This window comes from Giraffa tippelskirchi, chromosome 13 (assembly GCF_054371585.1).
Source record: "Giraffa tippelskirchi isolate mGirTip1 chromosome 13, T2T-mGirTip1v1.2.pri, whole genome shotgun sequence".
NCBI lineage: Eukaryota > Metazoa > Chordata > Mammalia > Artiodactyla > Giraffidae > Giraffa > Giraffa tippelskirchi.
Genome location: NC_137287.1, coordinates 115,463,330 through 115,487,252, shown reverse-complemented (window position 1 = coordinate 115,487,252; position 23,923 = coordinate 115,463,330). Strand labels below are relative to the sequence as shown.

Sequence of the window (23,923 nt, the reverse complement as noted above, 5' to 3'; positions counted from 1 at the left end):
CATGCTGCCATCCATGGGGTCACAAAGAGTCGGACACGACTGAGCGACTGAACTGAACTGAATGACAGAAAGACAGCAGTTAGCACTTATCTCCTTCTATGTACCAGGCATTATCTTACCTACTTGATGTATATTAACTCATTGAATCCTCACAATAGTCCCAAATTGGTGGCGAAGAGCTGTTATTATTTCCTCATGTAACAGATAAGGAAACCGAGGAATTAAAAGGGTAAATAATTTGTCAAAGGTCATACAAGGTAGAGATAGGATTTGAACCCAGGAATCTGGCTTCAGCGTCTGTGCATATGCACTGTGCTGCATTGCTGGCTGTTAACAATAGGCGAGGGGTGAGGGGTGACACACCCACAGTCCCTTCAGTCACTCCTACATATTCACTTCCAGTTACAATCATGTAACACTAGCCTCCCTCTAACTCATCCGTGCACAGACAAGCGTTTTCCACTCACTCACACACACACAACACAGAGACACACCCTGTCCTCCACTCCAGGCTCAAGGAGAAGGGAGCTGGGCTCAGTGCCCAGAAGCCCCAGGAGCAAGTCCAGCCAAACGTCAAGCAGGCTCAGAGCTGGGTGATGAGCTGAGAGGACACGGGGGGCTGCCTTCCTGCACAGACACCCTTTCCCTGGAGAAGAACAGGAGCTCTCAGTACCGAGCTGCCCCAGGACAGAAGGGCATTGGGAACGGGTGACTCACCAAACAAGCCGCTGTGAGAGGAGGGTCTGCTCTCTCCTGAGACATTCCACATGCATGATTTCATTTAGCCTCATGTCCATCCTGCAACATCTGGGTTCTCCTTCCATTGTGTCAAGGAAAAAGTATGGGCTCAAAGAGGTAAAGTGACTTGCTCAGACCCCACAACCAGCAAATTAGACAACTAGGATTTCAGTTCAGGAGCCCTCTGGCCCTGCCCCTCCTCCTGCCTCAGTCTGTCCATCTGAGACCAGGAGCAGCAGAGACTCCTCCTAACAGCACAGACTCCTCTTTTCTCCCCCCTCCTCTCCCTTCTGTCCATCTTTCTCTCCCAATGTCCTCCTCTCCTGGTCCTCCTCACTCTGGCCCAGGTTAGAGCCCCCCTCTCCCCCACACCCTGACCAGAAGCCCCCTAATGGGCTGGTCCTCCCTCTACCTCCCGGCTCCCTGCTCATGAGTGACTGAGGTCTCTGATTACACACCTTCTTGGCCCCCGTGGACGTTTTCAGAGAAATCACAAAGAAAGAAAATCACAGGGGCTGGATTTGGATAGACCAGTGATCATAACACCTTGGGACCCCAAGTCATATGCCAGTTTCTAGTCCTAAGTTTTTCCCTCTGAATAGTGAGGAGCTTGAATTCCACGCTGTTTAAGGCTCCCTCCTGCTATAATGGGAGCCCCCATGACCTGCTGCATAGTCCTGAGCTCTTGAGCCGGCACTTGTTTGTTTTTTTTTAATTGGGATATAATTGCTTTATAATGTTGTGTTAGTTTCTGCTGTACAGCAAAGTGATTCAGTCATTTGTATGCATATACCCCCTCCCTCCGGAACCTCCCTCCCCCGATCCCACCCCTCTAGGTCATCACAGAGCACTGAGCTGAGCTCTCTGTGCTAGACAGCAGATTCCTGCTAGCTATGTATTTACACACGGGGGAGCCTGGTGGGCTGCCGTCTATGGGGTCGCACAGAGTTGGACAGACTGAAGCGACTTAGCAGCGGCGGCAGCAGCAGTGTACATGTGTCCACGCGACTCCCAACTCATCACACCTTCCTCTCCTCCCCACCTGCCGTGTCCACACGCCTGTTTTCTGTCTGCTTCTCTGTGGAGCAGGTGCTTTTTATGACACCCGAGCTTCACATGCTTTCTCTCACTCACTACTGAGAGCAGAAGAAGAGAGTGTTTTCAAGGTGCAGAAGCGGGAGAGGTGCTTGGGGAGCGGTCCTGACTTCTTCATACCACTCAGACAAAAGCTGAACCTCCTTGCTTGGACTCCTATGCAGCCAGGAATGGCGGTGTGACCTTGGACATCTGTCTCTCTCAGATGCTCACTCCACATCTTTAATTTAGGCTGGGCACTCTCTTCAATCTGTAAAATCTATCTCCATCTGGACAGAGGAATCTGGGAGTCTTGCCAGGCCAGGTGCCCCCAAGTCTTACCCCCAGGGCTGGGGGAGGCGCCAGAGAAGGCACTGATAAGGACGATCTCCCCAGCCTTGGGGATCCAGCTCACTCTCTGAGACTGGCCACAGCTCCTACTGGCCAGGGAGGTCCCCTGACCTCTGGGAACAACGTCCCCAGGGTGTTTCCTGGAAGCATGTCTTGCTCTAGAGCACTGAACCTCTCTCCCCTGCTGCATTTCAGAGATGCCTCTGTCTCCTGGGCTGTGGGAGGAAGAGCCGATCGGGTTCCATCTGACCTGACCTGGCCAGGGGTTCCTGGGTCAGGAGTGCCCCTATTCCTCAACCAGGAGCTCCAGCCCCTGCCTCAACCTGCTCCCAGGTGGTTTCCCCAACCCCAGGGCACCTGGTACACCACACAATCTGGGCTGCACTTGAGGTGGTGGACACATTCCCATCAGAGAGTATTCTGCGTGCAGTTCAGGTCCCCCCTCGTGTGGGCATACATCTGATTTCTCTGCTCCTGTGCCTGGGAGGTGGACGGCAGTGGGAGACCAGAGTCCTAGAGTCAGAGGATGTCCGCCTGCTGTCCTAGCGAGGGAGGGAAAAGATGGGGTCCTGGTTAGACATTTACATCTGGCCTCCTGTTTATATTTCATGGGGCATGAAGAAGTGGGCTTCAGGCCAGATACTTACAACTGTTAGCATTTCCTGAGACAGGAGATAGATGGGCTCCAGGTAAGGCATTTACAGTCAGCCTTCTCTTTGCCCTCTGTATTGGAAGTGACAACAGAAACAGGATAAACCACCAGTCTTTGCTTCTTGTAAACACCTTAAGGTAATGGTCACGGCAAGGACAAAGACAGGCAAAACCATGTTTGAATAAGGGATTAAGGGATCTTCACCACCACCCCCACCACCACCCCCGCTCTTTTGGGACAAGGGAGACTCCATACACGTGCAGAAAGACTCCTTGGGGGTCAAAAGTCAGGGGATAGCACCAGGTCATAATGAGTCTTGCCCCTCCCAGAAGCCTTCACTTCATGATCCATCTTGGCTGAGGGGTGCGTCTGCACCTAGGGGAGGGTCCCAGGGTAGGTCAGTTGTGGGAAAAAAACCCCAGATGACTGGCTAAAGGTAAACAAAGACCCGGAAGAACCGACCTATATAAATGACCTAACCGTCTCTTAACTGCACTCCTCCTCACGACGGGGGACGCCCACACCCTTTCTCTCTGGGTGTGTATCTCTGCCTCGCTTCTATCTTAACTAAACAAGCTGTTTCTTTGGGTGCTCTCCCACTTGTTATTGTGCTTTGTCTCTATAATAAATTTTGTACCTGCATTTACAGTTTTTGCCTCCATGATAAATGCATTTTTCATTGGGGAAAAAGATCCAGGGAAAAATAGTTTCTAGCCTCTAGCCCTTGCTGGTGGCTAGGATTCCTGGTTTTCATCTAGACTACCCAGGTTCAGTTCCTGGGCAGGAAATTAAGATCTGGATTCACACCACTGCTCACTGCTGCCTCTCCGAGATCACTAGGGCCATAAATCTCAATTCCAAAGATATCTTAGTCTCTGACTCTGGGCTTCCCTGGTGGCTCAGACAGTAAAGAATCTGGCTGCAATGCAGAAGACTTAGGTTCGATCCCTGGATAGGGGAGATGCCCTGGAGAAGGGGATGGCAACCCACTCCAGTATTCTTGCCCCGATAATCCCATGGACAGAGGAGCCTGGTGGGCTACAGTCCTTGGGGTTGCAAAGAGTTGGACACGACGGAGTGACTAACACACTGGTGTCCTCTACAGCCTTCAGAGAGTCTCATCTCTAGGGTCCTCAACATCTGGGAGGGCTGGAATGACCAAACCCTTGGCTTCAGAGCTCCCAGTGCTTAGGAATCCCCTCCCCACCCCTGCATAGTTGATCTTCCCATGTTGCCCAGAGTTCCCATCCTGCCGCTGTCTCCATCCTCTGCACAGAGCCTCCCCCCAAATATCAGTCTTCTGTGGTCTCCCCAGCACATTAGATCCTACACCCTAAACTTGAGGGGCACTACTTTTAAGCACCAGGAATCTCCACGCTTTTGTCTTCACGGGTCTCCCCATTTCCACCCCAGGAATCTCCACTTCTCTGTCCCCAGACAGGCTAGGCATCTTCAGCCTGGCACTCTGGTTCCGCCCCTTCTGGGCAACAGTTCTCTCTCCGCCCCACTCAGCTGGGACCAGAGGAGGGGGAGGGTGGCAACAGCAGGCAGGCACAGCACTCCAGCAGGAATGAGGCTCCTCTGGATGGGAAGGGTTAATGTGTGCCTAGAGGCTGGACTCCAATACTTCGGCCACCTGATGCAAAGACCTGGCTCATTTGAAAGGACCCTGATGCTGGGAAAGATTGAAGGTGGGAGGAGAAGGGGACAACAGAGGATGAGATGGTTGGATAGCATCACCAACTCAATGGACATGAGTTTGAGTAAGCTCTGGGAGCTGGTGATGGACAGGGAAGCCTGGCGTGCTGTAGTCCCTGGGGTCACAACTAAACTGGAGGCTGGGGTGTGGGCGGGGCTGAGCCGGCTTAGGCAGAGGACTCAACAGGCACCCGGGCCTGCTGCTGCCACCTCCTGTCATTTCACAATCCCCGGGATCAGGTGGCACTCTGGCCCCAGAGGGAACCAGGAACCTAAGCGGCTTCTAGGCTTGGGGCAGCTCAACCTGATGCACTGAGACCCTTGACCCCTCCTTCCTCCCCACCTCCCTCTGGGCCTGGGGGCAGGGCAGCAGGAGGCCAAGGGCTAGACCCAGGACTCCTGGGTTCCCATTCCAAGACCCAGGGGTCTCCCTGTGATGCCCACTGTGGTAGGAGAGAGGAGGGCAGGACCCACTGGGAGAGACTGCAGACGAAGTGGCTGGACTCGGGGTCAGCAGATCAGAGTTCGGATCTCCCTTTAGGGATTCATGGTGGGTGTGTTGTGTAGTGATACACAGCACACAGAAGAAGCTACAGGAAAACGTATTTATATATGAACCCACTGGACACAAGACACTGAGGCCAAAGAAGGTGAACAACTGTTAACATCTGGAGCCATTCGGAATGTGTGTTTCTCCCTCCCTCTCTTTTCCACACAGACACTCAGGCTCACTCTGTCTGTGCTCAGTGCCTCATGGAGCCAGGGCTGGTCCCAGACCCCTGTGAAGAGAAGGATATTATCATCACCAATAGTGCGTGACAGATGGACTGTGCAGAGGGGCCCCTTCCACCTCCCTAAGTCCCATGTGAAGTTGCAGATAAAAGATTTGATCCCAGGTCTCCATCCCTCCAAGCCCCTGCTTTTTTCTTCCATCATAAATGTACGTTCTTCATGACACATCTGGGGCACACAGTTGCTATAGAGAAAGTAATTAAAGGAGCCCTGGCCCCTACCTCCTCCACCTCCCAGCTGCGCAAGCTTGAATGAATTACTTCCCTTTTCTGTGCTGCCATTTTGTCATCTATGGAAGATGATGGTAATATAAGAAGTCCATGAGAACACGAATGGCGTTTCCTGCATGGAAGAGCTGTATCCTTCAGGGCTTGGTACACACTGATTGACACAAGTACCTCAGCTCCGGTTGGTCATAGCTCAGTGGCTGTGAGCACTCGAGAAATGATGTCTCCTGTTAGTAAGGAGACAGATGAGTAGACATTGAGGTTTGACATGCAGGCTGGTAAACGCCAAAGCAGTTACCCACCAAGAAGTACCCTCAAACATCCCTCCTGATCCAAATCTGAGGTCAGTAAGCCCCAGGAGGTCTTTGCTGCTGGAGGGTGGAGAGCAGTGGCTGTGGGGATGACAGATGAGCAGGACTTGATGACAGACGTATGTCCAGCCACTCTCCCCACAGTTGGACCCGGGGAAAAGAGGCTGCGAATACCTCCCCCACTTCCCATGTCCAGCCTGGGGACTGCAGACAGGTCCTCGTTGGGAGGGGCCAGGGTTGTTTACTCTGAGCACAGAGAATGGTGAACAGCCATGAGGCCGGAGCCAGGTGGGGGCTCAGCCCAGGGCGGCCCCTGGAACTCAGTCTAGGACTCGCAGAGGACACGTTGACGGGCAGCTGGTTTTAGCCTGTGAATCCAGCTGCCTGCTGGACATTCAGCCTTGGGCAGTGCTTGCCTATGCCAGGAAACTGCCTCACCCCTCTCCAGCCCTCTTGGGCTCTCCTGGGACTGACTCTCTGATAGGAATGTAGATTAGTTAAGAGGATAGGGTGGGGCAGAAGGTTGGAGAAGAAAGTTTATTAGATCGATGGTCAAAGGTAGGAAAATCCAGTTAGCTTTTTGTGCCCTTAGGCTCTGTACTAGATGTACCTGCTCGGTCGCTCAGTCGTGCCCGACTTTGCGACCCCATGGACTGTAGCCCACCAGGCTCCTCTGTCCATAGAATTTCTCAGGCAAGAATACTGGAGTGGGTTGCCATGCTCTCCTTCAAGGGATCTTTTTGATCCAGGGATGGAACCCACATCTCCTGCATCTCCAGCATTGGCAAGCAGATTCTTTACCACTGAGCCATCTGGGAAGCCCCTGTGCTAGATATAGTCATATATTTTTGCTTCTGCATAAAATGACAGAAGCTTTAAAACCAAACACACTCAGATCCAAATCAGGAATTGGCTACTTCCTGTCTGTGTGATATGGAGGGGCACCTGACTTTTTGAACCCACATTTTATTCCTTAAAAGTGATACCATGATAACTTTTGTAGCCTTATTTTAAGGATTAAATGGAAAAGCATAAACAAAAGGTTGGAAATCAGCCTAAAATGTACTACTAGCCACATAGTACATTTAAAAATTTTGAAATAGTTGCCAATATTTAAGATTGGGAAATTTCACATAAAAGTGAATTTCTAGCATCTGTTGGAAAAAGTAAACAATTCGGCAGTACAGTCATGCAAACTCCTATGGCAAAGTTCATTAGAGAAGTGGGTTTCAAACCTCGGCCAACATCAAATCACTTAGAGGGCATATTAAAATATAGATTTTTAAGAATCCCACCCCCAGAGTTTTGATTCAGTAGGACAGTGGAGAGACCTGAGAATCCACGTCTAAGGGTTTCCAGGGATGCTGATGGTGCTGTTCAAGGGACCACACTTTGAAAGTCATGAACTAAGCTAAGGGGGGCTGCTCTCTTCTTGGAAGGGGAGTGTTCTCTCCAGTTTTCATAATCCCCGCCGTTCCTTTCTGTCCTCCTGCCTCCACCCCAACTCCAAATACTTCCACTCCCATTACTCACCTGACTTGGAGGGCATTTAAAATGGTGACCTGTGGGGTGGGCTTAGAGTAAGTGTTCAGTGAAAAGATAACTTGTCATTATTTAACATTATGCCTTAGGTGTTGGGCTCCCCAGGTGGTGCTAGTGGTGAAGAACCTGCCTGCCAATGCGGGAGACATAAGAGAGGGGTTTGATCCCTGGGTCGAGAAGATCCCCTGGAGAAGGAAACAGCAACCCATTCCAGTATTCTTGCCTGGAAAAGTCCATGGACAGAGGAATCTGGAGGGCTACAGTTTATGGGGCTGCAAAGAATTGGACATGATTGATTGAGTGCGCACATGAACACACACACACACACACACACACACACACACACACACACACACCCCAGGTATTATTTTTCCCATTTTGCAGATGAATATACTGAGGAAGTTCAGCTAGGCAAAGTGACTTGCTCAAGGAAACACAGCAGAAAAATCAGAATAAGGCCTTGACAAAGCAAGTCACATGCTCCCAGTTATTTCAAAGTTATGCACCCACAAACACACACACACACAAATCTGAGGTTAGCATAGCTGTTGTTGTTCAGTCACAAAGTCATGTCCAACTCTTTAAGACCCCATGGACTACAGCATGCCAGGCTTCTCTGTCCTTCACTATCTCCCGGAGTGTGCTCAGATTCATGGCCATTGAGTCGGTGATGCTATCCAACCATCTCATCCTCTGCTGTCATCTTCTCCTTTTGTTTTCAATCTTTCCCAGCATCGGAGTCTTTTCCAATGAGTTGGTTGTTCGCATCAGGTGGCCAAAGTCTGGAGCTTCAGCTTCAGCATCAGACTTTCCAATGAATATTCAGGATTGATTTCCTTTAGGATTGATTAGTTTGATCTCCTTGCTGTTCTAGAGTCTTCTCAGATGACACCTCAAAAATTTTGAAGGTGACTTCTTAAGTATTAAGTCATATTTATCATGAAGAAAAGGAGGAAAGGAAATAAAAAAGTTTTGTTTAGTGGGAGGTGACATGAGTCAGCTGCAGACAAGCTCACTCTACGGTGACTGTAATCAAGGGAACACGGAAGATCTGAAAACGTCTCAGGAACATCAAGGTGTCTTTTACCATACAATAGGGCTTTGTTCACTTGGAATTCGGACCCATTCAAACTCCCCTCTCCCTGAGAAACCTCTGTCTCTCTGAGTGTATTGACTATTCTGCATCCATTTGTCCTTCTACTGATAACAATAATCTGACTTTGATTTGAGGAATGACTCTTTGTCTACCCCAGACAGGTGGGGTTGAGGGACCGGTCAATCAGAGTTCCTGCTCTACCCCCAGACCAAGAATTTTCACCTTGACCAATGAATGACAAGACCTGCAGATGCATGGAGCTCATTTGGAGGTGCTGCCTTGTTTGCCATCCTTTCCAAGCTGGGTCCTTTTTAGCATTCCCATCAGTTCCAAAAGATAAACTAGATCAGTTAGCAGTATTGCTCGCAACCAAAAGGCTCCAACAGGAGTTCACTTAAGGGTATGTCAGGAAGAGAGAATGGGTGCCCACTATGTCCCCACCCCATTCTCAACAATTCCTTCTCTGCTTCAACAGCCAGACTCAGTTTCTCTTGCTCACTACAGGGGAGGTTCTATGCCTTTACCAGGGTTATCACCAAGTTCCTCATTTACAGATCCAATGGTCTTTTCTCAGCCCTCAGCCTCCTCTAGCTCACAGTTAAGATCCTCCATGGCATAAATGCAAACAAATTTGTCATAGAAAAAAATTTTTTTTTCTACATCATCTTAGTCCAAAAAACTATGAAAAGGAGCATCCATATGTGCTGTAACTTGAGTCCCACCTTGTGAATCTACAGAGTCTCTGATGGCATTGCTTTCAAATCTGTTTTAGAGGGCAATCTTTGAAGTCAGAGAGTCTTGAGTTCAAATCCCACCGTTTCCTAGCTGGAAGACCTTGGCAACACTATGTAATCCTTCTAATCTTCAGTTTCTTCATTAATAATATGATATAATACTTCTAGCCTCATAAACTCATAAAGTCAACATGGATTAGGAGACAAAATCTTTTGGCAAAGCATCAAGACAGGGCCAACTCAAGCCTTCCCTGGTGGTCCAGAGGTTAGGACTCCTCGCTTCCACTAGAGGAGTGGGTTCAATCTCTGCTTGGGGAGCTACGTTCCTGCAAGCCTCAGGGAGCAGCAAAAAAAAAAAAAAAAAGTGCCAACTCACCATCAACAGCTGCTGTCAATGCTCTGAGCTCTGTCTACCCGGCCCTGCTTCATCCCAGCGGCTCCAAGGACACTGTCTACCTTTGTGCTCTGACAGCTCAGGTCCTAGACCACAAATACCTTGTGCCCGCACCACTGACAGTTCATGGTGCTTGAAAGTACTTGGTATTTGTCTGGAAAAGTCAGGTGTTACATGGTTTCCCTGCCTCAGGGAGAGAAGCTGTAACAGACACTCCCAGCTATCCGCCCAACAGCCTTTTCTCTTTCTTGCTTTCTGAGAAAGAAACTCAATGTTGTGGGTGGCAACAAATTCTCTCCTAAAAATAGCCATTAAATATACATGTGAGAAATCTGTCGGTGTCAGGCTACCTGTGTGCTCTTAGGATGGAGATCAGAAATAAATATTTAGCACTCTAAGAGTAAACTATTAACAAGTAAGAATCAAACATGAAATTCTTGGAAACTGGGGAATGATTCTGATGAAACTTGATAATGAGTAAATAAAGAGAATATACCAAAACAGAGCTAAACAGATAGAAAACAGTAAAATCCATGATCTAAAGTACTTGAAAGAAAGAAAAAAGAAAAAGAAAAATGAAGGTAAGAAAGAACTTCTCTCTTTTCTCCTTTCAACGTCCCTTCCCAGGGTTTATCTAATCTCATCCTCTGTACAGTCATGAGAGGTGGGCAGGGTAGATTTCATCATGCCCACTTAATAGAGGAGAAAACTGAGGCTGAATCAGAACAACGCAGGACGGGCAGGGGCAGAATGCACACACAGCCAGCATGTACTCCAAGAATTAGTGTGGCTGCTTTGTAGAGTTGTGTAAGGGAGGAGCATCCATCTAAAGCAGACTTTTGCAGTGGTTATTATTCATCTCCATCATTACAGGGCACCAGGTACTATCCTCCCTTGTAAGTGGACCCACCTCCAGGGTCACGTGGGAAGCAAGAGCAGAGCCATATTCTCCCTATAACTGTGATTCCGCTCCCTCCCTGGTCCACATGACCACTCCTCTTACACCATCTTCCATTAGGTGAGTAATCTCTGATCTCCATCTCCAACTGACCTCCTCCATTCTTGGTGAGTTCCATTCTCTCCTGTTGGCCAGTGACCTTTTAGAAATTAAATTGAATCCTGATATTCCCCTGTTCCAAGTCCTCAGGAGGATTCTTCCCACCCAACTCCTACCACCTCCACACTTGGCCAGTCTCAAGCTAACTCTCCCATCTCAGCCTGTGCTTCCTTCTAACGGACGGTTCTCATTAATCACTTGCTAAATATCTCATAGGATTTCTAGTAAAGTGAACTCATGAGAGCAGAAATTGGGTTTGTCCCATATATTACACATGCTTAGTAAAGATCTGATATTAATTGTTCATATTAAGTAAGATACACACAGACACAGGGAAACACACAATCTTTTTTGTTGTTAAATTTTTTGGCCATGCCTCAGGGCTTGTGGGAATCCTACTTCTCCGACCAGGGATCTAACCTGTGGCCCTTGAAGTGGAAGCGCGGAGTCCTAACCATTGGACTGCCAGGGAATTAATCGCCCTGCAACCCCCGCACCGACGCCGAGCCCCTTTTGAAAAAACAAGACTTTCGAGTTCAGTCTTCCCACATCACACAGTAGAGGTGGTGTGTGAAGCGTCCAGTGAAGACCGCATTTCCTCATGTGGCCACCAGGGGGCGGGCAAGTCGTGTAGCAGTGTTAGCCGCTCAGTCGTCTCCGACTCTTTGCGACCCCACAAACCGTAGCCTCCTCTTCAGGCTCCTCTATCCATGGGATTCTCCAGGGGCAGGCAATGTCTTCCTTAAAGAATGGTTCCTAATGGCTGAGGAACAGATTGCCGTGTGTGTGTGTGTGTGTGTTAGTTGCTCAGTCGTGTCAGACTCGGCGACCTCATGGACTGTAGTCCACCAGGCTTCACTGTCCATGGAATTCTCCAGGCAAGAATACTGCAGTGGGTTCCCATTTCCTTCTCCAGGGAATCTTCCAGACCCAAGGATCAAACCCAGGCGTCCTGAATGCAGGTGGATTCTTTACCGTCTGAGCCACCAGGGATCGGTTGCTTGATCGCAAAGAGAATTAGCAGAAACTCATACTTTCCGCCTACAGTTTTGAGAGACCCGATTCTTTGCAACCCCATGGACTGTAGCCTGCCAGGTTCCTCTGTCCATGACATTCTCCAGGCAAGAATACTGGAGTGGATAGCCATTTCCTTCTCCTTTGAGAGACCAGAGGGTCAAAAAAAGGGCATAGTGGGGTGGGCAAGGGACTGGACATGGGTGAGATCTACCTCTGTAGTAAGAAGACTTTCGGTTACCTCTGAGGAAGAAAGGGACCTTTTTAGGAAGTAGACTGCGATATTCCTTGGGCACTGAGGACCTTCTGGAGGGGGCTTATGAAAAGTGACACTACAAACGAAGTGTTATGTTCCTTGCTTTAATGCAGTAGACGCACATTTAAAAAGCAGTCAAAAGCCAAGGAAACTAAAATTCCATGTGCTTTTAGGCAAGTGCTTTGGTCTATGGTAAGCACTTCAGCTAAGCACTTCAGCACCGTGATCAATGTAGTCCTCAAAATTAAACAAACCTGTGAGTTTCTTAAGGCAGAAGAAATTTTCTTTCTTATTTTGCAAAGAAAGAATCTTTGGCTCAGAGAGGTGAAAGGACTTTCCCAAGATCACACAGCATCATCCAGAGCTGCTAGAGCCAATCTCTTCACATTAGCACCAAGTTCTTTCCCATTAAACAGTTGTGAGTGAATAATTATCAATAATAATTAAATGACTTATCACTAATAGTATTATTATTACTGTTATCAGAGCTGTCATTCATTGAGGGGTACTCTGCTAACACTTGTGCAAAGCTTTTTACGAATATCACATCCTTTAAATTTTCACCATAATGCTAAGAGATTGATGAAGAAAGAGAAAGCAACCTCTGACTTTTAGGAGCTGACCTGGCACCACAGTTGGCCTTTTGTTCCCTTGTTGAACATAAATATTTCAAAAGACGTTGAACAGCAGACAAAGCCGTTCTGGGTCTATGAGGGACCCAAACAAAAGTAGAACACTCTGTAACCATGTTTGAATACAGACAAAATGAGCTAAATTACACAAGCCACCAAAATGACCACGCATACCTCTATCTTGAGTGACTGCTACGTCTTTACCAAATACAGTTCTAACCTCTAGCTAGTCTTTCCTTTTCAGAGTTAACGTTGAGATATCCAATCAGAGAACAGCCCACTGTTCTGTTGGATCACCATCCATCCAGAGCGCAGCCAACTTGCTGACCCCATCCCCAAATCACCTAACACAAGCCCACATTCTAGAAGTCCTTTTAAAATTCTTTTTAATTGATTGATTGATTTTTGGCTGCGTTGGGTCTTTGTTGCTTTGCGCAGGGCTTTTCCAGTTGCGGGGATGCGGTGCGTGGGCTCCCCCTTGCGGTGACGTCTCTCGTTGCGGAGCGCAGGCTCTCGATGTGCAGGCTTCAGCAGCTGTAGTTCCCAGGCTCTAGCGGGCAGGCTCAGTAGTTGTGGCACATGGATTTCGTAGCTCTGCAGCACGTGGAATCTTCCTGGCCAGGGATTGAACCCGTGCCTCCTGCAGGCGAATTCTTATCCACTGCACCACCAGGGAAGTCCTACAAGCCCTTTTAACATCCTCTTAATGAGACATCGTGCGGTTCGTAAGGGTGGTGACTTGGTTCTTACTTGTAGTAAGTCATAAACCCAACTCACTCAACTAGCAATGGGAGTATTTCTAGAGGTCTGTGGCTGTAAATATCAGCAGGTATAAGCATTATCCTTATTTTATAATGAAAGAAAGTAAAACTCAGAGGCGCTGAGAAATGTGTCCAGGACCATGAGGTAGTGAGTAACAGAAGGAGCACCATCTGTGTCCTCGTGTATTTAACTGCAATCATTTTTGAGTTCCCTCTGCCTCAATTCCCTCATGTGTAATAAGGTAGTTAGGCTCTGTCCTCCAAAGGTCCCTTCATCCCACATCTTCCCAGAGGCAGGACCGTAAAACACTGTCAAAGTGGCTCTACTTGGGAGAACTGGCACCTCCCCTGGGGCCTCCCTAGATTCTGAACAAGGCATTTATCGCAAGGCCTTGCAGCTGGGAAGGTCTAATATGAAATTGAATATGGTGCATCCTGGGACATGCCTACACTAATCTTGGACTCCTGACCACCATGTACATCCTGTCCTGCCTCTCAGCCATCCTCTGTTGGTTATTCACATTTCCACACATCCTGTTGCCACAGCTCTTGCCCAACTTGGGGAGGGAAGTTGGGAGAGTGACTTGGGTGCTCTGACCCTTCTGACCACCCTCCTCTTCTTACACTATCCTGTCTCCTTTAACCCAGTGAGCGAGCGCCTCATGAGGTGGCTACCACCGTATCAGCCCCCTCTCAGTATAAGTTGTGGGAAGTGAAAAAGATGGGGTCCCTCAAGTTGAGTCCTGAGATTCTGAAAGCTGGTGGAGGGGACTTAGCAAAATTTTGCATATGGAGTTGAAAGACACTTTGTAGGGGAAGGGTGTACTTCTTGATTGCCATCTCCCAGTGGATCTCCTAGGACAAAGGTGTCGAGTTGGTTGGGGGGTTTCCTGGGAGCCGACTGAGCAAACCGTGGGAAGCCAAGGCCTAGGGGAGGGGACTGTCAGGGTTAAACGGTGTGAGTGTTTTCCTGGTGAATGCTCGAGCTGGCACCTGATGCCCAACGGAAAATGAGGCTCCCAAGGGGGCAGGAATAAAAACTGAGACTGACTGACTGTCTTCTGTGAAATTTTAGCCATTATTCAGTTTGTTGTTGCTGTTCAGTCCCTTAGTCTTGTCCGACTCTTTGAGACCCCATGGACTATAGCCAGCCAGGCTCCTCTGTCCATTAGATTTCCCAGGCAAAAATACTGGAGTGGGTTGCCATTTCCTTCTCCAGGGGATCTTCCTGACCCCGGGAACGAACCTGCATTTCCTACATTGGCAGGTGAATTCTTTACCACTGAGCCACCAGGGAAGTAGTATTCAGTAACGTTCTCCAATTTATTTTCCAACATGAAATTTCTCCTCTGTCCAAACACCCACTCACCTATGTCTCTCAGGCCCGAGGAGTCTCTTTCTTAGAGATGCTAAAGGCGGCTATCTTACTCCCCTCAGGAGCGGGGACTAGCAGGAGGAGGCAGGAATGTCAAGCTTTAGGTTCAGGGCTCTCGGGTAGATAAGGTGGTTGCCCGTACCCTGCTAAGTATCTCCTCTCCCTTACTCTGTCCAGGGGGGACTTCCAGGTTCATTGTATTCAGGGTTGGGTAGACTTTGAGAAACAAGTTGAGGTCTCCTCATGATGCTCAAAGGCTACTTGGAAACAAATACAGACTCCAACCTGGGAAATGGATGGAGGTAGGATCTCTGTTCTCCTCTCCACCCCTTTGTCTTGCCCCAAAGCTCCTGTTCACCTCCTTCTTTCTACTGATGGAATGCAACTCATGCTTCCAAACTCAGTTCAGACATCGCCTCTTCTGGGAGGCTGGTATTGACCACTTCAGGTGACAACCAGCATCTCCACCTCGGCTTCCACCACAGCCCCAGGAAACTAGTCCTCCAGCTAAATGACGTTGCCATGCGTCTATTTCCTCCCTCTCAGGATTCTCAGGATGATTAAATAAAACCATGCAGGCAAAATGCTAACACAGAATCTGGCACATGGCCAGTATTCACCCAAACGGTGGTGGCCTTTCTTTAACAGAAGAAGACCTCTCCCTGGACATGACCCCAGGGAAGGGGACTCTCCAGAAAAGTGGACAATTGAACATCATGTTCCTTCCTTTCTCCTTCTGGTGTGTAAAGTAGGGGGTTTTGGAAGGACCTTAGTAACCCCGGAATGGGCTCTGGTTGCCAGGGGAAACCACTGTCTGACAGGAGGGTTGGAACTTTCATCCCTCCCCTCCCCCATGGCCGTCTATCCACCTTCCCTCCCCCTCAACCTCAGGGAGGAAAGTGGAGCTGTTGGTTGAACAACTGCCAATGGCCAATGATTTAATGCATCATGACTCGGTAATGAAGCCACCATGGGAGCCCCAACAGAGCAACACATTCATGTTATTCAAGAGACCTGGGATCCACGGAACAAGGCTCCCCTGGACCCCTGCAGCAACTTGTCACCAGGCCCTTGTCTCTGCCCTTCGCCCCGTAGAGGCCGCTCCCCACACTGCAGCCGCAGAATCCGGCTACAGCTTGAGTCCTATCCCATTGCTCCCATGATCAATCCCTCAGTGACTTCCCAGCTCTCTCAGAGTCAAGTTCTGATTATTAAATACCTACAAGAGTCCTCATGATCTGCTCCTATGACTTTTCTGCCTTATACCCGTCCACTCCCTGCCCCATCACCCTCTCAGCTCCAGCCACCCTGGTCCAGGCTGCTGTGCAAACACACCAGGCACTATTCTTTCAGCAGCCTCTGCTAAAAGCCTATTCACCACAGAGGGTTTTCCTGAGCCTCCATGGAAAGGGCACAGCATCCTTTCCCCCCATTCAGTTCAGTTCAATTCAGTCGCTCAGTCATGTCCGACTCTTTGCGATCCCATGAATCGCAGCACGCCAGGCCTCCCTGTCCATCACCAACTCCCGGAGTTTACCCAAACCCACGTCCATCGAGTTGGTGATGCCATCCAACCATCTCATCCTCTGTCGTCCCCTTCTCCTCCTGCCCCCAATCCTTCCCAGCATTAGGGTCTTTTCCAATGAGTCAACTCTTCGCATGAGGTGGCCAAAGTATTGGAGTTTCAGTTTCAACATCAGTCCTTCCAATGAAAACTCAGGACTGATCTCCTTTAGGATGGACTGGTTGGATCTTCTTGCAGTCCAAGGGACTCTCAAGAGTCTTCACCAACACCACAGTTCAAAAGCATCAATTCTTCGGCACTCAGCTTTCTTCACCGTCCAACTCTCACATCCATACATCCCCCCATTACCCTCTACTTTAAAAAAAACTCATAATCTATCATAGGATTCCCCCTGCCCTCTGTTTGCTAATGTTTGTCTTCCTCCAAGAAGGCAAGTTATTTTGCCATATTTGGTCTATAATTGTTTCCCCACCCTAAGAACAATGCTTTCTAGGCATTAAAATTAATTAATTTTTCTAATAAAAATAAGGCAAGGGAATGAATCTTCCCTCTGATTTTCTTGCCAAACGCACAGTCATTAGGTAGAATGGATATAAGCGAATTCTGGTTAGTGAAAGGTCTACTTGATGATGGGGCAGGACTACATAATTTTCAATCTCCTTCTAACATTCCATATCCTGAGAAAATAATGAAATAATAGTCAAGGGGGACAAGGGAAACAGCTCGGACACTTTACTAATATGCATCAGCCTCTTTCCTAAGAACTGACTCCCACAAGTGCTGGGATTCTTGCTTACTTGCAGGTGTTCTGCTCAGGGGTCCCAGTTCTTTCTGATTCATATTTAATAATTGAGGAATAATCATTATATGACACCTAAACTTTTTTTTTGGCCCAAGGAAGGTAGGAAGAGAAAGCTTTTTTAGATTAACACACCTTGACCTAAAATGGACAAAATTGGCCATGAAATGTGAATAAAATCCTTATATTTGTGGCTGAAAAATCTATTCAGAGAACCACATAACATGTTTCCCCTGTTCAGGTGAGGAAGCTGCAGATGGCTTGCCCCAGGACACATAGCATGTGGTGGTTGTATTAGGACATGATACCGTCATGTCACGGCTCGTTTGATAAACCACCTGTTTCTGCCAGGATCTCTGAAATAGTGATAACTGGCGAAAATCTGGGGTACAGTGTTCTACTTTAATTATAATCCTGTCCTTGAGCCTCACCTGAGCCACCAAAGCTCAGGCTCCATAATCACACTTCAATCTTCAGTAACTCAATCGAACCAGTGACTGAGCTCAGGAAATGCCTCACCTGTTGTTCTCAGGTTAATATGAAGGAGGAAACTCAGAGACCGTGAAAAGTGGGGAGATCAGTAGGGTAAAGGGGACGTGGAGGTTCGTGGAGCCTTCATAACCTAGGGAAACAGAGCACCCTGACAGCAACCCCATTTGTCACCAGCCCAAAAGGTCTAGAACACCAATATTCATGGATTTTTATCGAGCTTTCAATAAATAGGCATACTGATTGAATCAGTGGCCGCAGGTAATCGATCTCAATCTCAGAGCCCTCCCCTCTCCGTAGAGGTGCTGTCATGGGTGGGTGGGAAGTTCAAATCTGGAATCCAGTGTGGGTGATTTTCCAGAGGATGGCATGCTGCTGAAGGTTTCTTGGCTCATCTTTGTTGCGTGGTCTCATGACCTATGAAAGACAGTACATTCCAAGACTTTTAAGGGACCAGAGACATGAACCAGGATATGGATCAAATACAGATCAAATATGGATGAAAAAAACTTAACAGCAGGGACAAGGGGGAGGTCTGGAGACTTTGTTTATGTTGTATCAACCTTTGTCCCCGAGCCGGTTCATACAAGGCCTGAGTGTGTGATTTTCTCTGCAGTGGCTCTGCTCAGTGGTCCCACATGTTTTGATTCATTTTAATAACAGAGGAGTTGTCCTTGTTTGACATCTAAATATTTGCCCAAGGTGGCAGGGAGGGAAATTTTTTCAGATTAACATATGCTGGTGGAAAAATGGACAAAGATGGCCTGCAACCATTATCACAGCTTCTCCACTGGATGAACACTTGCCCTTTACTAAGCACTGGTCCAGGCAGGAACTTAGCTGGGGAAGGTGATGTCCTCCTGGGCTGTAAACTTATTTTCTGCTTCAAAAAAGGAGTAAGGGGAGGGAGCAGAGGGGAAGCAGGGAACTGAACAAATCTCCATGGGCTGACCACCTGCCGTCCCTCGCCTGGTTTCACGAACAGGAGGGCTGTCTGCCTGAGCGGACATCAGGGGACCTTGGAAGACCACCTGCAACCACCCTCTTCCTCCTGCTCTCCCTCCAGTGGTTTTGGGGTCACATGACCTCAGACTGGGTACCACGTCTGCCTTTTCCTAACTTCATGCCTGAGGATATAAACCCCCAGAGCCCCGTGTGTTCAGCTGTCACATGAGACCCATGCTGCCCCCATCATGGGGTTGCTGTGGAAGCAGTGGAGGCAGCAGGCGTATATTCCCTCTCCCTGAGAAGTCAAAGTCCTTTGTAGTAGTAGTAATGGTGGTGGTTTAGTCGCTAAGTCATGTCTGACTCTTGCCACCCCATGGACTGTAGCCTGTCAGGCTCCCCTGTCCATGGGATTCTCCAGGCAAGAAACTGTAATCATGAGTAATATAGCAGATAAAACACAGCTATTTTTGTGTGTTGTGCATTATCTTAAGCACATATCTCAACTCATTGAATCCTCAAAAACCCTAGAAGGGTGGGTAAGGAACTATTGATATTTCCTTGTATTACAGAGAAGGAAACTGAGGTAGAAACAAATAAAGGAATTTTTCTAAAGTCATAGAGTGGAGACAGAGGATTTAACCCGGGAATTTGGCTTTGGAGTCTGTGCACATGCACCCTGCTGCATTGTTAGCTGTAAACTACGGTGCACACGTGAGGGGGTTACACACCCACAATCCCTTCACTCACACCTGTATATTCACTTCCAGTTACAATCATGTAGCACAAGACTCCTGTGCCAACTCATCCATACGAAGACAAGCATTTCCCAACCACACACTCACACACACACTGTGCTCCACTCCAGGCTCAAGGAGAAGGGAGCTGGGCTCAGTGCCCAGAAGCCCCAGGAGCAAGTCCAGCCAAACGTCAAGCAGGCACAGAGCTGGGTGATGAGCTGAGAGGACACGGGGGGCTGCCTTCCTGCACAGACACCCTTTCCCTGGAGAAGGGCAGGAGCTCTCAATACTGAGCTGCCCCAGGACAGAAGGGCATCGGGAGCCCATGGCTCACCAACAAGCCACTGTGAGTGGAGGGTCTGCTCTCTCCTGAGACATTTCACATGTACCATTTCATTTAGCCTCGTGTCCATCCTGCAGCATCTGGGTTCTCATCCCATTGAGTCAAGGAGAAAGTACGGGCTCAAAGAGGTAAAGTGACTTGCTCAGACCCCACAACCAGCAAATTGAGCAACTAGGATTCTAGTTCAAGAGCCCTCTGCCCTGCCCCTCTTCCTGCCTCAGTCTGTCCACCTGAGACCAGGGAGCAGCAGAGACTCCTAACACCACACACTCCTCTTTTCTCCCCTGCCCCCTCCCGTCTGTCCATCTTTCTCTCCCAATGTCCTTCTCTCCTGGTCCTCCCCACTCTGGTCCAGGTTAGAGGTCCCCAGATCCAGAAGCCCCCTGTTGGGCCTGTACTTCCTCCACCTGCCCCCTCCCTGCTCATTAGACCTCAGAGGTCTCTGATTACAAGACTTCCCGGCCCCTGTAGGCATCTTCAGAGAAATTACAAGGCAGCAACATCACACAGTGTGTATTCTGGATAAAGACATGTTATCTGAACACTGTGGGACTCAGATCATATCTCTGCTCCTATTCCTTAGTTTTTCACTCGGAAAAATGAGAAGCATGGATACCATGCTATCTAAGGCTACATCCTGGAATGGATGGAATGTACTCGGGGCAAGCAGAAGCGATTTAAATTTTTGTGATGCTGAGCCCTCTGAAAGGGACATTCTTATCTAAGTCATGAGTGACCACTTTCTGGCTATGAGACATAACAGGGCCTCATTTTGGAGGCATGTAGTCTGTCTCCATGAAGTGGTGGCATGAGTACTGGAGTTTTAAGATTAAAAGGAAAAGGATAAACTGGAAGTTGCAAATCTGGTTAGAATCCTGTTAGCCCACCCAGTAAATTTTATAATTTTGAATCATTTGCCAGCATTTAAAGGTGGAGGATTTCCTAAAAAGGAAATTTCTAGCGTTGTTGCACAAAATAAACAACATAGTCCTGCCCTGGCGGTAGGTCTCACACTTGAGTGAGCATTAGAATCTCTTAGCCGTTATCAAACACAGATTTGAGATCTTCATCCCCAGAATGTTGATTCAGGAGCACAGAGTGGGACCTGAGTAGCTGCATCAACAAGGTTCCTGAGGCGCTGAGGGTGCTGCTCAAGGGACCACACTTTGAAAACCATGAACTAAGCTAAGAAGAGCGGTCTCTTCTCAGGAGGGGACCGTTCTCTCCCGTTTCCATAGTCCCCACCATTGCTTATGGTTCCCCTGTACCTCCCCGCTCCAAATGCTTTCATCCACATCACTCACTTGACCTGGAGGGTATTTAAAATTGTGACCTGTGGGGTGGGCTCACAGTAAGTGTTCAGGAAGAGGTAGCTTGTTCTTATTTTACAATCTTATGAGTTAAGTTTCATTATTCCTTTTTTTACAGGTGAGGAAACTGAATTTCGGCTAAGGGAAAGTGACTGGCCGGAGGAAAAACAGCTGAAAGTTAGAAAGAAGACACTGGCCAAAAGCTGTTGGTCACGTGTCCCCAGTTACTTCAATGTTACTAATACACAAAACACAAACAACTCCCGGGCAAACCTATCTGATATCAACATAGATGATGCATCAGAGATTCTGAGTCTTTACTTCATGAATGTAAAGTCACATTTATCAAGAAAAGGAAGCAAGAAAATAGAAAGGAAAGAAAGAAATGTTATAATTGGAGGTGCCATGAGTCAGCTGTAGACATGTCCATCTGAGGTGACTAGAAATTAGTGAACGTGGAAGATCTGAGAAATTCCCAGGAGCAAACAGGGTGCCTTTAACCACACAATGGACTTTTCTCCTGCTGATCTGTTGAACCCATTCAAACTACCTTCTCTTCATGGAAACTTCTCTGAGTATATGGGCTAACTTGTTTTGTCATCTAGCATCGATCTGTCCCTTTTCTGATGACAGTAGCCTGATTTTGCTCCAGCCAGGACAGGTGGAATTCAGGTGCCTGTCAATAGAAGTGCCTGCCCTACCCTCAGACCAAGAGTAACCAACCAGATGCACTCCCTGGAACTTAATCTTGATCTTGATCAAAGAATGATGAAAGACCTAAAAATGGAGGTTATTGAGAGGTGACTGGGGAAGACGTTAGTTCTTCTTTGCTTACCATCCTTTCCAAGCTGTGATGTTTTAGCACTCCCTTCAGTCTGAGCTAAACCAAATCAATAGGTGCTATGGGTACCAACACAAGATTCCAAAAGGATCTCACTTAAGGGTGCAATCAGGAAGGAAGAGTGGATGCCCACTATAGCCCTACACTGTTCTCAAGCTTTCTTCTCTGCTTCCTACCAGTGAGAGCTGATGCCTTTACCATGGTCATCACCAAGTTTCTCATTTTTAAGTCCAATGGCCTTTTCTCTGACCTTATCCTCCTACCACTCACAGTTAAGGCTGTCATGGCAAAAATGTGAACAAAAGTCTTTGCCAAAATTTGATTCCAGTTGGTCTCAGTGCCCAAAAAACCCTGATGAAAAGCAGAGCTTCCTTATTTGAAGAATTTTGAGTCTCCTCTGGTGAGTCTCTGGGGACTTTTGAAGGCACAGCTTATAAACCTCTTTTAAGGAAAATCATGGGAGACAGAGGGGCTTCCCTGGTGGCTCAGATGGTAAAGAATCTGCCTGCAATGCAGGAGACTCAGGTTTGATCCCTGAGTCAGGAAGATTCCCTGGAGAAGGGAATGGTTACTCACTCCAGTATTCTTGCCTGGATCCCATGGACAGAGGAACCTAGTCCTCTGCTACAGTCTAGGGGATCGCAAAGTGTTGCATCTGAATTCTAGCCCCTGCCCATATCCACTACGTGAACTTGGGGGAAGAGATGAAACCTCTGAGCTTCCATTTGTATGAATTTATTTCAAAAAATTTAAAAAATTATTTTGGGGGGCTTCCTTGGTGGTCCAGTGGTAAAGAATCCACCTGCCAATGCAGGAGACATGGTCTGATCCCTCATCCAGGAAGATCCCACATACTGTGGAGCAACTAAGTCCAGGAGTCTCAACTACTGAGTCCATGTGCCCCAACTACTGAGCACCAACTACTGAGTGCACCCCAGAGCCTGTGCTCTGCAATAAGAGAAGCTGCTGTAATGAGAAGCCCGAGCCCTGCAATTAGGTAGTAGCCTGCACTCTCTGCAAGTAGAGAAAAGCCCGTGCAGCAAGAAGACCTAGCATGGCCAAAAATAAATCAATGAAATTATTTTAAAAAATAAAAATTCCTTGTTTGGCCTAACCATGTGACATGTGGGACTTCAGTCCCAGACCAGGAATTGAACCTGGGACCCCTGCTTTGGAAGCATGGTGTCTTAGCCACTGGACCATCAAGGAAGTCCCAGCTTGTAAGACTTTAAAACAGAAGAAGAACCTATTGAGATTATTGTGATGTTTGGAGATGGAGATGTATATGCAGGGCTTGCTTGGCACATAGTGGCTTGTCAGTAAGTGGTAACAGATATTTTATATGATTAATTCTACCTCTCTCAGAGTTACTGAGGGATTCTTATTGACTCAGTGACTTTTACCAGCACATCAGGAGAGGGAATTCACTCTGCTCTTTGAAGTTACCAGCAATCCCCTCTCCTCTGAGACCAGGTTCCTCTAGTGTAAAAGGAAGGATAACAGTCTCTGTGTGGACACAGTTCAGGGTCTATCTATGCTGACAAATGTGAATCGCTAGCAAATCGAATAGGCCACACAGCTAGTAAATTGGAAGAGCCAGAGCTTGAAGCCCTTGAGTCTGAGCAAAAGTTTCAGTCACCACTAATAAACATTTCATGAACAAGTGCACGAATGAGTTAATGTCTACTTATGGGCTTCCCAGGTGACTCAGTAGTAAAGAATTTACCTGCAATGCAGGAGATACAGGAGACTCAGTTTCAATCCCTGGGTTGGGAAGATCCCCTGGAGAAGAAAATGGCAACCCCACTCCAGTATTCTTGCCTGGAAAATTCCATGGACAGAGAAGCCTGGCAGGGTCCAGTCCACTGGGTCCATGGGGGACACGACTGAGCATGTCTCCCGCCCCCTCCCTCAACATCTTTGTCTAACTGTTCTACAAGCACCATGGACTCAGCACTGACTCAGCTGAATTCACTGTCCTTCCCACTAAAGACTTGCTTGCCCTACCTTCCCCCAGAAAGCTGAGTGTTGTCCTTCACTCTAACTTTTCTTCACCCTCTGTGAGCAATCTCACAGTAACATCTGTGGGTTGTAACTCCTCAGTTCTCAGGTGAAATTTCATTTCAGAGTAAGATTAAGACACCGGATCATAGAAGTGCCCCACTTTCTGACAGCATCCGTCCGGAGCACAGACAGCTTCCTGAAACTCTCCCCTAAATAACCTAAC

The 23,923-nt window shown here is 48.0% G+C and overlaps 1 non-coding gene across 1 annotated transcript; it reads right to left on the bottom strand.

Annotated features, from left to right (window-relative positions):
- Positions 1-22,832: 22,832 nt before the first annotated feature.
- On the bottom strand, positions 22,833-22,905 carry TRNAW-CCA (transfer RNA tryptophan (anticodon CCA)). Its single transcript has one exon. It is a non-coding gene; the product is annotated as a tRNA-Trp (tRNA).
- Between the last annotated feature and the right edge of the window lie 1,018 nt (positions 22,906-23,923).